A 14,691-nucleotide genomic window follows, 5' to 3' on the forward strand; every position below is an offset into this window, starting at 1 on the left:
GTGGGTTTGAAGGGCCCACATTAGTAGCTGAGTGCTCCACCTTTTGTACACTCCAGGGACTCCACATTTTGAAGATGCATGACATTATCTGTCAGATAAATAAAAAACACCTGACTGAGATAAGCTGTTCTGTCTTCATTCATTTGGCTCACCTTTTGCTTAAAAAAGGAGGCAATAAACCATTTTATTTTGGATTGGCTTCCATCCTATATTATGGTAAAGTTTGAACAGGAATGTAATGGTGAACGGAGGCATAGTGATATTTTCTACTAATTATTTCATTAGGTAGAAAATGTGCTCATGTCATTGAGAAGTGAAAAATGACACTTTGCCTGGATAGTGTACTATTTACATAACCAAGACCTAGATGTAAAACATACAACACAAAAATAGAGCTTGTGAACATAGTAACTGCTGACACATATGAATGTTACTCTCTGCTGCCCATGTTGTATGAGCAGTATACAAGCATTATGACATTTAGTCCTCACTATTTTTTTTTACAATACCATCAAATAGGTACTCAGGATACCCCTATTTTACACATGGGAAAACTTTGGTTTAGAAGCATCCTTATTGGAGGTTTTAGTCCGCTCAGAGGTGCCTTGGAAGAAACACCTGGCAATCTACTTCCAAAAAATTAGCCATTAAAAACCCTATGGAGTGCAGTTCTACTCTGACACACAAGGGGTTGGATTAAATGGAAATCAACTCCATAGCAACTGTTTTTATTATTATTATTTGTTTAAATTTTCTTTTTTGCTCAAGATCAGGTTTCCTGTTAGTGTTGGAACCAGGACTGAAAGAAAAGCAGTCTGAGCTCATATTTCTCACATGTAACCACACTTCCGTATCACCCTCTTTATTATTCTTTTGTAGCACACGGTAATTATTTGTCTAATGCTATTCTTCCCCTCTAAGCCGTGAAGGCAAAGAACTTGTCTGCCTTTCTTACTCCTACAGCACCAGCACATTGACACAAATACAGTGGAAAAAGGCTGCACAGAGACTGATATTTCATAACACAGAGGTGCTCATACCCATCTGTATTTCTCGTGAAAGAAAGAAAAGTAGAGGTCAATTTTCCTGGCCATTCAATGTTTAATTTTCTCCACAAAGCTGACTTAGTCACCAGAAAGGTTCTATTTTTGTATTGCCAGGTTTTGTCAACAGGAGCTAGGGTTACACTTTAAATTATAAAAATTATAAGCCCATTCTAATCACAAAAAATACATTTTGAGTTCTATATCAGTAGTTGGTTTTATATTTGAAATTTATTTTGCAATATCAAGCACATTTAATTATCCTGCAGAGTTTGGTATTTAAAATAATCCAGAGTTCCTTTGTTTCCATTGTTCCACTCTAAGTAACTCTTGAAACTCCTATTCAGTGCAGTGCTTTGGCAGGAGGTCGTTTTTGACTGGAATACGCATACAGCAAGGATTCACATTGTCCACAGAATCTGTGAATCATACCTTTACTGGCTATTGTGCTTATATTATTTTCTAGCCTTTTCAGTGATTTATACGAGGAAATGAATCAGCGGTGGGAATGTTATGTGGCCCACTCCCTGTTTTCTCCAACTGGTGCTAGTGAAGACACCATGATAGAGGGTAAATGCTCATTGCATGAATTGTGTGTAACTGTGAATATTGTGGGAAAAAATGAAATCACTTGAAAAAAAAAAGAAGAAACAGAGAGCTGATGCCACATGTAAGAGTTCTTTTGATTTATATTTAATAGCTAGTGTAGAGGCAAGTCGGCACATTGATAGTTGTTTTTTAATTCCCCCTCATTTTCTTTGAAATCTCTGTGACTAGATCTGGCTATTATTTTTCACTCTGTAGATAATGCAGTAAATGAGATTTTGAAAGGAAAAGTAATATTAAAAAAAAAAATAGCAATGGAGTTATAAAAAAGTTTACTTTCTGTATAGCCACAAAGGATATGGGATCTGTTTATAGTAGGAGACATTAGAAGCAGAGCACTTACTATTCATATCTTCCAAGAGATCTACAACCATTACCTAATAGATTAGTCATTTTTGTTTCCAACTGTGCCTTCTAAATTTGTCCATCTATTAAATATTTTCCTTGGAGGACATAATACAACTCTGAAATCATCACTGTGGTTTATGGGATGTTTACCAAATACAATTTGATGCTGCTGATATCCTAATTTAGTAGACACTGTAAGCATTCCTTTCTTGTTTCTCCATCAGCTGGTTTTTGTTTTGTTTTGTTTCTCATTTTGAGAGAATCCACCTCTTTCCCAGATCCTCCCCACTTCCACCTTGGGATCTCAGCCATGGGAAACAGTGAAAGCATGTTTCTTTCTTTTTGGTCATGTTGGAGATACAGTGTGGAATCACGGCAGCAGATGAGAAGTGATACATGAAATGAAAGATCTCTGCTCCATTGTCATACAAAGACAACCCAAAAGGTGTTCTGCCTCACTGCTGGGCTATTATCGACTGCAATGTTAAACTCAGAAGCAGCGAGCAAAGTCTTCCAATCACAGAGAAGAACTGGATCATTTTTTATACAAGGGTTTTATCTTTCTCTTGCAGACATTTTTCTCCCTCCAAAGAGCCAATGGGAGAAGAGACTAGAAGAGGAAGGGTAAGGGCAGTGGGGAGCTGAGCATTTTTATGGAAGGTGAGGAGGGTGGTGTGAACGTAGGAACACAAAGGAAATAAGAGCTATTAAAAAAAAAAAAAGATATCTCTATTAAATCCTATCCTTCCTTCTGCTTTTCTTTCCCCACTTTTCTTTTCTCCTTTGAGTACCATTTTGTGCTTAGCATAAGGCAGCATTTTACCCCATTACAAAAGAGGCAAAATTGAAGTGGTCTCAGCTCATGTATGGCAGGTCTCAGCAGGAGACGCTGCCAAACTCGACGCAATTAAGAAGATTCAAGTCTGTGTGCGATGGAGTATAAGATATTTGGCAGGAACACAGGTCTGTAAAATAAGAGCATGGTAATTTCATAATCGACCATCTGTAAAACATTTATCAAAACCTTTGAAGCCTACCTAACCTTCCCTTTGGAATGAGGCATCATAGATAGAGACCATCCCAAGTCTAATCTGAAGATGACACCTCTACATCTTAATTTGGTCTTCAGAATGACTTTGATTTTTACTAATGCTACTCACAAAGCTGTGTGAGATGGAACTGACTGGGGAATATTTCCTGTAAATTCTCTGACCCTGGCCAGGAAGAGGGCTTTTTGCTGTGGACTCTGACTCCACCCTGTTGGCCTGAAAAGAACACATATCTCAGTGTCCCAAGGCTTATATCAATCATATCAAAGTCTTCTCCAGATGGTCACTCTAAATGCTGAGGTCATTTTGATTGTACTTCTGTAGTGCTTCTCTGATTTTTCTCTGTGTTTCTGGGTCTCAATAGGAGCTCCACTGAGGCAGGATCTCTCTTCTTCACTGCTCTAATCCCAATGTCTTCATAAGGCCTGCCATAGAGTAAGTGCTTAATAAATACTTGTGGAATGGATAAATCTATGACTGCATGAATTAGAAACAACACACCCAGTCTTAAAGGGTAGGTAAACAGAATAATACCCATATGGTATAACCATGTCTTAATCACCAGAAGCTGTGAATATGTTAAGTACGTGGCAAATGGTAAATAAGGTTGCAATTTAGTTTGCTAATCATCTGACTTTGAGATGGAGCAATTATCTTGGGTTATCTAGGTAACATAATCACTAGAGTTCTTATGGGTGAGATATAGAGTAGAAGGGTCAAGTTAGATACCTGAAGATGCTGCACTGTTGAGTTTGAAGAGGGAGAATGGGGCCATGAGCCAAGAAATGCAGACAATCCTTAGAAACTGGACAAGGCAAGGAAGCAGACTCCCCCCTAGAGCCTCCAGTAGGAAAACAGCCATGCTGCCACATTGATTTTAGCCCAAAGAGACCCATTTTGTACTTCTGACCTCCAGAATTGTAGGATAAATATGCGCTAAGACATTACATTTAAGGTAATTTGCTACAGCTGCCACAGAAACTCATTCAATATCCACATGTCCAGAGTCAACCTCTTGAAAAATTGTGTAGTTGAAACATCTTTTTTATGACTTCCAGTTCCCTTCTTATCGTTCTTTTTCTTCTGCTTGGGGCACTGTTCTTCTCCGTTTGTCATTCATTTATGCTGTGCAAGAACTAACTTATAAAATCTGTTTTCCGTAGGAGGAAATTATTTAATTTTAATATAAGCCTCTGGCAGTTCAAAACTTTGTGTACTTGAATAAATCTTCTTGCTCTTGGACCAGTGTTTTTTCTACTATGTGATTTCTACATAGACCAAAATGCAAGGTGGCTGTTAGGTTATCTGAGTTGCCAAATCAATGAAGCATTTTACTAAGAATAATGTAGTCAACCTTTTAGGTTGGATAATCTAATTCAAAGAAATAAAGAGTTAAATGGCTTAGTGAGTCCTTGTTTTAAAGTAAACTTTGTTGCAGATGAAAAAGATCACCCTTAGATGTTGGACCCCTGAGCCTTTTTACTACTTCCTAGACTATAAACTCCTTTATTCAACAAATACTCATAGGTTGGTAATTGTTGATGCACTTGGAAATGGCCTTCGAGTACATCTATCTCAAGCACTCAATCTGTAGGTGAGGAAAACGAGACCCAAAGTAGTGAAGTGTTTTTTATGAAATTCAGAGGTGTATCTGCAGAAAGTTGGGCCTATGACAAGCACTGAAATCGCACCCCTGAGGGACACAGCAAGAGTAACTAGCACCCAAGGGCAATCTCTAAGTTGCATCCCCCTACCCCCAATTTGAGCCCACAGGGGCGATCTCTGAGTTGTGTCCCTCATGAATAGACGTTGATAGTGGTGACGCATCAGCAGAAATGCCTTCACCCCTTTGGGTGCTTCAGTCAGGTACCATTGGTATCTGCAGCACCTTGGAATGTCGTCCCCTGCCTCATCTGGTACCCGTTTCAACTTACGCAGAGAGGCAAGTGCCCCTTTCTGTCCCCCCACCCCACTACACCTCTGTGTCTACCAAACTTGAGGAAGAACTTTGGGCAGAGCCAGGTTAATAGAAACTGCTCAGTGGTGCCCCCTTTAGGTGGTGCCAAGGGCACATGCCATACTGCCAGGCCTTAGATACACCTGACTGTGACTGCACAGTCAGCTAGTGGCAAAGTTAAGCCTAGATCTCAAATCAAAGGATTAAAATTTGCTGCCCTCCCCTCCATACCGTATATTCCAATCCAAGATTCTGTCACATAATCCATTCCAGGGACAAGAGCATGTAGACAATTTCTCAGTTTCCCCAGGAGCACAGATACTGTAGAAATTCCACCACTTGGGATCAAGGCACAAGCTCTTCCCTCTTACCCACCTAGACTTCCCTGCTCCTGCATACACGCATTTTCACAGCAAACACAGCCTTTAATTATTCAAGGACTCACTAAAAATCTCATTTTCCACAGAGGTATAATATAAAGTCCATTGGAACGAATTATGAAGCAATGATTTATTGGGGGAAATATAGAGAAACATAAATATAAAAATGGAGACAAGATTTCACGAGGAAACAGAGGAAAAAAGTGTTGTACTTCTGCAGTCTTTCTCCTTGTCATGCGCCATGACATTACCATGTAGAAGATAATCTGGAAATGCACTTGGTTGTCAGTGTACCAATATTAAAGTGTCCATCTTCCCCATGCCCTTTTACATTTAAAATTCCATACACATTTTTAGCAAGTAAGAAACATGATCCGATTCAGAAAATGAAATAGCCAACTTGGTCAGGCATTTTTTAATTTACTCTTATCTCAGCCTTTCTAAGAAAGAATAGCCCTTCCATGTTTGAGATTTTTGTTTTGTTTTGTTTTCTTCTCCGCCTGACTATGTATAGTTAATGAAACAGGAGGGTGTAAATCAAAACCCCAGTCTGCCTCTAAGACACAGGGCAAACAACATCTTTTGGAATAATGGAGTAAAGGATATGTTAAGCTTAGTAGAACAGATTGATATACTCATGTATGTTCAGAGATAATTTATGTGACACCCATTGCATGACAGCCCTATAACACTTCTCAAGATTAATATAGAGAAGAAAAAGAAGAAGAAAATAAGAGGTAGAAAGAAAGGTCAAACTTTACAGGTTCAACCATTAACTCCAACAAGGCTAAAACTACAAACAAGTCAGACAGCTTTTTCTGATTCTTTGATGTAAATTTGGATGCTGACTGACAGATTTGAAATAGTTTTAACTGTGAAAAATCAAATCTGTGCAGTTCTTTGGAAAAAAATAATGTAATAGGACAAAGCTACTTGCTGTAAAAATATAAACATATACAATAGCTTTAAAGTATTAGACGTCAATGTGAGGAAACGCTGGTGGTGTAGTGGTTAAGTGCTACGGCTGCTAACCAAGAGGTCAGCAGTCCAAATCTGCCAGGCGCTCCTTGGAAACTCTATGGGGCAGTTCTACTCTGTCCTATAGGGTCACTATGAGTTGGAATCAACTCGACGGCAGTGGGTTTGGGTTTTTTTTTTTTTTTTTTTTTTCGTTATTGCTCATGTAATGGGCAAAATGGGTGTTCCTTATTTGTGGGTGGCTTTCCTTCAAGCGGTGATTCAGAGACCCAAGCTCCTGACGTCTTATGGCTCCACCAACTTCAAGACTTTTTAGGCTGTCTGCTTATCTGTTTTAAGGTTGGGAAACAGAAAATAGCACTGAGGATTGTGCACGAAAGAGTTGTATATCTGAAAGTGGTGTGCACCACTTCTGAGCACATTCTACTGGTGGTAAATTTGCCACATGACACTTGTTACTGCAAGGAGCCTGAGAAATGTGGTCCAACTATTAACCCAGTAAGAAGAGGAAATGAATAGGAGCTAACTGGTCTCTCAAACCAGAAATACTGCCCTAACCAGTAGATGAAGCATTCTGTGACCCTCCCTCCAGCACTCATGTGATTGCAATCTTCAGTGACAGTGAATCATGGGTGGTTATAACTAAAAGAATAGGAAGAATTTACTTATTCCAAGCTCTCATTTTCACTTAAAAATGGAGTCCGGGAAGGTAAAGTCATCGAACATCATATAACTTAGTGACAGAGCCAAAACCATTTTTCAATTTGCAGATTAATGTTCTATCTATTACACTTCATAATTCAATATTTGATTTTTTATTATAAACTCTCTGTTCAATTTATTAAAATTAGCAATCCCAGATCATGAGAAGTTTGGAGAAGAGGGTAAAATTCAGAGGCTGTGTCTACTGAAAAATATTTCTAAAAATAAGTGAGCTAGTGGAGATGTATTATTCACACATCTCCCACTCTTTTGAAGGAATCTGTTTTGAGCACAAACAGGCATGTTCTTAGCCTACTCAGATTGTTAGTACTTTGCCACACTTGTAGCCATATTGTGTATAAATAGAATAAATAAGGAAATACGTGTCTTCCTTTTTCTGGGCAGGTGACTTAAATAAGTAAATGAAGTTAATGACCACTTATTGGCAGGAGGAAACAATGTCAACTATGCTAAAATGAACATTGCTATATTTTAGAAGATACTTTTTAGTACGGAAACATGAAAATCTATTCACCAGGTCAAGTCATTCAGTTAATCTGATTGAACTTTGTAGCTAACATTCTATTAGATTCACTGGGATTCAATCTTATATTTATTGATTCAAAAATATATTTATTAAGACTCAATTAAGTGCCAGATATTGGGAATATATTAAACAGAGAGTTTATGTCTCAAAGACTTGTATTCTTTCTCAGAAACATATTTTGCTATTTATTTGATTCCCTGTTTCATGTTAGAGGTGAAGGATTGACAACAGCTCTTTTCAAATGAATCCAGAGCAAAATAAACTCATCCGTGTTTTATGGTCCAAGATAATGAAATTTTTGTAAAATTGTGTTTGGACATTTAAGCAGAAAGTGAGGTAATTCCTGAAAAACATAAGGATCTCATCTGGCTACTGGAAGTCTTGTATTCTGCTTGATAAAAAGTAGGGGTAACTCCCCATTGAAACAAAGATATAAACAAAGAAGTTTTAGTTTTCATAAAATATTTCATAAAATTACTGATTCTTCTTTCGTAATATGGATTGATCTCCTTATGAAATGTAAAATGTGAATTATGAAACTATAATATAATCCCATTTTGATAAATGAAAAAAGAAACCTGATGAGAATATATTCCAAATGTTAAAGTTGTAAGGTCTGGGTAGCAGACTTACAGGGGGTTTTAAAATCAAGGTGGCAGATTGTAGTTTTCACTCTCCCCACTTCTGCAGTAAAACACTTGGGAAAAGGGAAACGGGGGGGCGGGGGGGTGGGGGGGGAAGCAAACGTGGTTCACACTTTATTCATTTTTGCCATAGTACTTCTGGTTGGTGTTAGTTGCTGCCTAGTCAGCCATGATGGGTCCTAGAGAGAATGGTCGGCAAATTTGACATCAATCCCTTATATCTCTTAAAGTCAACCAAAAACAGAAAAACAAAAACATTGCTGTGGAGTTGTTTCCGACTCATAGTGACCCCGTAGGACAGAGTAGAACTGCCCCACAGGGTTTACAAGGCTGTAAATCTTTATGGAATAGACTGAGGTGTTCTTCTCCCTTGGAGCACCTGGTGAGTTTGAACCTCCAACCTGTTGGTTAGCAGCCAAGAGATTTAACCACTGCACAACCAGGGCTCCTCCTTAAAGTCTAAGGCTTTGTAATTGCACCATTTCACCTTACAGAAGTTTCCAACTACAAAAGTATGTCCTTACACCTGACTACTATGGGATGGATGGGGAGGTGTCCACTTTTGAATTGAAATGCAATTTGGAGAAGCTAGTAGGTTTCATGTGATTCTTGACTCCATCTACCTTCTATTTTCAAGATTACATTTAAAGAATTTTATTTCAAATGTTTTCATTTACATAACAAGCACAGTCTATCACATTGATTTCTCTATTTTATGTATGAAATAGAAATAAGATTGTATAGCCAGGGCCATATTTTTTTTTTCTTTCTTTTTCTTGTAATCATGAGCTGAGTAACAATAACTGGGAGAAAAAATGCAAATATCAAGCCCTGACCATCCTGCTCATAAAGGGAAAAATACTTTGCACTTGGGTATGCCTTGCAGACGTAGAAAACAAAGAGAAATTTGGAGAAGGGTAGTGACTAAATTGAGCAGATCAGTATTTTGGGCATTATGAAAAAAACAGGGTAGATATTTTTTAAGTATTTTTTTCTCACAGTATTTCCATCTAAATGGGAACATTTGGCTGTAACTTAAACACAAAATTACATTTGGGGAGCCCATTTTAATAATAATTCTTTAACAGTGACCATTTGGATTTAATTATCACCCCAGGGTTCAGTTGCTTCTCTAGGTTACCCAAGTATTTTTGAATCTGGAAAGAGGACTGGAAATCACATCAAAACAAGATTTTGCATGAATTATCTAAAATTTTCTCATTTCTGGTCAGGCCAAAAAATACTGTCAAAATAGACCATGTGCTATTTCTGCCTTTCACCCTGGCTGAAACATAGGGGGAACCGTAGTCAAAGTTTCAACGTCGGAATCCTATGCAGTGATTTTCTTCTCTCTTTTTCAGCAAAGGCCTGCTTTATAGTGGTTTGTATGTAGGATGAAATTTGGGATCTGGTTTTCTTCCTTGGCTGAGCTGGATCAGCTATTCTTTGTTTATTAAAAGGAAACATCAACTTTCCAATTTACTCTCTAAAATTGGTTATTGCAGCTCCTTGTTGGATGGGGAAGGCACCATCTGTTTTAATAAAACTGATGCTGAAAGGGGGAAAAGGTTGTGAAATTCAGCTGGGAAAGCTCTGAGTGATCACATTTCCACTTGGAGGAGAATCACCTTCTAAGTTCATGAATGTAGGTTAAACACTGGCCAAAGGAGGGAGCATATTAGTCAACATGGACTCATATATCCTGGCGAAGAAGAGTCAGAAAACATGTGCATGCAGGCAAACCAACACTGAAAAATAATCTAAATATCAGACAGGGAAAAAATGCAGACATGGAGGAGAAAAGCAGCAACAGTGAAAGAAATAAGATATTCAGGTCAAGTAAGATGTTACAGCTTTGTGTCTGTGTGTACTTAATGTTTGTTTTGTTTGACTTTTGATTGTTACAGGAAGATAAGAAAGTCCTGTCACCAAGCCCAGATCATACTATACCATTAATTAATCTCTGCGCATTTGATAGCAGGGCTTCGTTTTCCTACCACTGAAACAAAGATTCTATTTCACAGCTTTGAAAACTATGCAAACCAATCACTTACTCATTGGCTAGTGGGTGGGCTGTTTTGTGATTAGCTGTGATTGATATTCAGTGACTAAACCCCACATATATACACACATACACCCTAGTTTGAAAGATCTCTAACATCTCCAGGAGGAAAGGAGCCCAGGCTACTTCAAACACCTTTTTCAGGCAGCACCTGCTGTTCCATTCTTGTTCCTTTCAAATGATTAAAATGCAAGGCACAATTATGTGAGCAATATCTGGAGTCAATCTTGTTTAAAAAGAAAAAAACAATTTAACGTCTTAGACTATATACTTGTCTCTAATAGCAATGCTGGTATTCTAATGCAGTCTTAAAAATGTCCAGGAGTGACTTTGCAAAATTTAACTATGCATTAGAAGAGAAACTTGGAACAAGCAGGTGTAATCCTGTAAAGATAAATATAATCCCATTACTGGCATTGATTTCTTTAGCATCTTATCAAATTCCCTGTTGTAGCAACAGTCTTTTTCTGTTTTCTCTTTCTGCTTAACTAGAAGATGACTCAATCCCCAGACCATGAAACTGTGGTATAATTACAACATTCAAAACAGCTTATGTGTAACGGCTCAGAGTGTCTCTTGAATTGGATCCTAGATCACTAAGCTAAAAGCAAGTAAACGGATTCCTAAAAATATCCCCTGACATGAGTCATCCTCTTCAAAAGAACCCTGGGGAATGTTTTCCACAGAAATGGCAAAGCACAAGACACTGGGCAGTGCCAAGCCCACTTCCTCCAGTCATGTGATTCACTGTGTCAGCTGCATGCTATGTTATAGCTTCCATATTCCCTGGCACTGGACTTGGATAGCTTGAAAGACTTGTTGAAATACAAGCCTCTGCAGCAATTTCAACTATTCCACCTGCGTCAGTTCCCGAAACAAAATAAACTCGTGCCAAAAGAAAGGTGCTTCAGGGTGTTCGGGAAGGACCAAATACAGGTCACTCAAGATCTGCTTTCTCCCAAATGAGTGAGAGAAGAAAAACAGAATGACAAATCAACATTGTAGCCTTGGACGCTAATAAATAAATAAATAAAAGATAATTTGTAAAGCTGTCTGTTTTTCAGATTCTAGCACCAAATTTAAGTAATAGGTTTTCCTCAGGCGGCAGGGTGGGGAAATATGAGAGAGACCTAGCCAGGCTGTCCTAGTTCAGCTGTTGGATCAGTGAAATTGAGGACAGTGAAGCTGAGAAAACCACGAGCACTCCTGTGGCAGGTCCAAATCCTGAAGTGGGCAGAGTCTGCCTCGTGCTCTGCCTGGTGTCCCGTGGCTGCTGAGCTCTGCTCTCTTCAGATTTATTTGGCTGAGGCATCTAGGGCTGAAGGGCCTACCATCTCCAGGAATAGTTATAGTTTATCAGAGAATCCTGGAAGGTATGAGAAACCAAAAATATTTTCTAACTGTGGAATTTCAGCTCCGTGTGCATACATTTTTGGCGAGGAGAATCTTTCTAAGGCTCCTGAAATTACATGACAGAAAACATTGTGGCCCAAAGTACTCAGAAGGATAACACAGATGCTTCAAATCCTTGTTAACAACAGGTGGGATATAAATTACAAATAAGGAAAATAGGTAAACGGCTGGTCCTGATTACTGGCTTGAATGATAAATCATGTAGCATTTTTAACAAGGAAATGTCATATTTAGCAGTACAATGACTGATTAATCCTCTAAGAAAATGGTTTTATCACCTGGTTCTCACAGAACAAGTCACTATAATTTGGTCTTTCTTACTAAAATTATCTAACATTCTCTTGTTTGCAAATAAGCTCTTCCTATTATGCTTTTTTTTTTTTTTTTTACTATGCCATGATTAAAAAAGCAATTTAAAAGAGGTGCATAGTTTAGGAATTCGTCAGATTAGCATCTCTTAGGCTGTTGGGAAGTTAGAAGAAAAAAAAAAAAAACACAATTGCCTTTGACCTGATTCTGACTCATGGTGACCCCTTGTGTTTCAGAGTACAATTGTGTTTATGGGGTTTTCAATGGCTGCGATCTTTCTTAAGTAGATCACCAGGCCTTTTTTCCCAGCTGGCTCTAGGTGAATTTGAACCACCAACTTTCTGGTTAGTAACCTAGCACTTAACTGTTTGTGTGACTCAGATATGAGAAAATTACCTACGAAAAAAACCCCTGTTGCTTTGAGTTAATTCTGACTCACAGCAACTCTACAGAACAGAGTAGAACTGCCCCTTTATCTAGGGATTCTTTAATAAATATTGAAGAATCTGTATTTTTTAACCTTTTAGATTTAAAAAAAAGTCCTTCATTAGGTAATCAAGAAATATAATGGTCAAAACATTTGTTAAAAAGCAACGGACTCTTTTTTTTAAAATTGTGGTAAATTTCACATAACATAAAATCCACTGTTTTAATCATTTTAAAATGTACAACCCAGTGGCATTTAGTCCATTTACAATGTTGTCCACCCATCACCAGTGACTAGTTCTAAAATATTTTTATCACTCCATGAGGAAACCCTATACCCATTAAGCAGTCGTTCCTGTGACCTTTTCCCCCAGCCCCTGGCAACCATCAATCTGTGCTGTTTCTATGGATTTGGGTACCCCGGATATTTCCTATGCAAGGAATCATGCAACATGTGGCCTTTTGCCTCTGGCTGCTTTAACTTAGCATACTGTTTTCAAGGTTCATCCGTGTTTTACCATATATAAGTGTTGTATTCCATTTTATGGAAGATAACAGTCCATTGTACAGGTACATCACATTTTGTTTATCCATCCATCAGCTGAGGGATATCTGGGTTGTTTCCACACTTGTGGCTATTGTGAAAAGTGCTACTATGGACATCCATGCACAAGTGTTTGTTTGGACACCTGTTTTCAATAACTTGGGTATATATTTAGGAGTAGAATTGTTAGTCGTATGGTAAGTCTATGTTTAACTTTTTGAAGAACCACCAAACTACTTTCCACAGTGGCTGTACCACTTTACATTCCCATCATCAATGTGTGAGGGTTTTTAACTCTCTGCATTTTCTTTAATACTTGCTGTATTCTATATCATTATTTTTGTTATTACATCTGTTATAATGAGGAATGTGAAGTGCCATATTGTTATGTTGATGCTTTAAAAATGCAGTAGGAAGTAGCAACAATTATGTGCATTGAGCAAGATAAGGCAAACAGGTTCATTACCTTTTTGTTTGTTTCATAAAAATTTTTGGATGTGGTGGGGCCAAGATGCCAGAATAGTCAGATGCTTCTGGCGATCCTTCTTACAACAAAGACCTAAAAAATCAAGTGAAGTGATTATATTTATGACAAGCTAGGAGCCTTGAACATCAAAGGCAAAGTTAGAAAACAGACTGAGCAGCAGGGGAGGGAGAGTTGGTTTAGAAGCAGAGAGGAGTTACTGGACCTGAATTGCTGGGATCCCTTAGGAACCATTCACAGGAACAGCTGCAGTGGGCTGGTAGAAGCGTTTGGTCGTAGTTTCTTCAGGGAGAAGCAGCCAGCCACACACCCTACTCATAGCTCAGGAACCAGAGAATGGTTCTCTCTGCAAAAGCTAAGTGCTTTTGTATATTTTACAGCACCCTCTGCCCCCAAGCCAGCTCCAGTGGCTGTTGATTTCCCTGGACCTGAGATAGACCCATTTGATTGTCCTGAGCCTTGCTCCTGGACTTGGAGAGGGAATAAATCCACAACAAGGGGAAAAGAAAATTTGCCAGCTCCGCTAACCAGGGGAGTGCAGGACAGAAGCTGCTTCTATCCAGGCATAAATGGTCTGTGGACTTTGAATACATTTCCCCCCTGCATGGACCTGCTGGCAAACTGAAACTGTTCAAGCTGTGCAGTGGAGAGGTAGGTGTTTGATATTAGACACCATTTGCCTATTAAACAGGGTCCTCACCTACCCACATCAGGGGCCTACGGACTGGTGGCTCCATTCAGGTCACCCAACCGCCCATGACAGGGGTCCCAGGATAACTAGTACCTTCCAGTCCTTACAACCAAAAGCATTGGGTGCCCTTGGTCCATCTGCAGAACCCACCCACCTGTACACTCTAGGGAACAAGGATGTGCTTTCCTCAGAGACACTCGGGGGACGATTGTCAGCCCCCTGCCTTGTTCAGAGTGTGACCCCCTGCTGCAACCAGATACCAGTATGTACACCAAACAAGCTTGCCCCTCTAAGACTGTAGGACAGAGCCTGTACCACACACTTGATGACCAGCTACCTAGACACCTGAGCTGAATTCACACTAGAAAAGTGAATGGACTAATGGGCTCATATACCCAATAACAGCTCTAGCCATCTGGTGACAGTACATCAGAGCTCCAAAGGTGAAAATAATCAAGCTAGTTCACTCAAGCAACCCATTTGGGCATATCAAAACAAAACAAAGCAA

This window comes from Elephas maximus, chromosome 4 (genome assembly GCF_024166365.1).
Source record: "Elephas maximus indicus isolate mEleMax1 chromosome 4, mEleMax1 primary haplotype, whole genome shotgun sequence".
Classification (NCBI taxonomy): Eukaryota; Metazoa; Chordata; class Mammalia; order Proboscidea; family Elephantidae; genus Elephas; species Elephas maximus.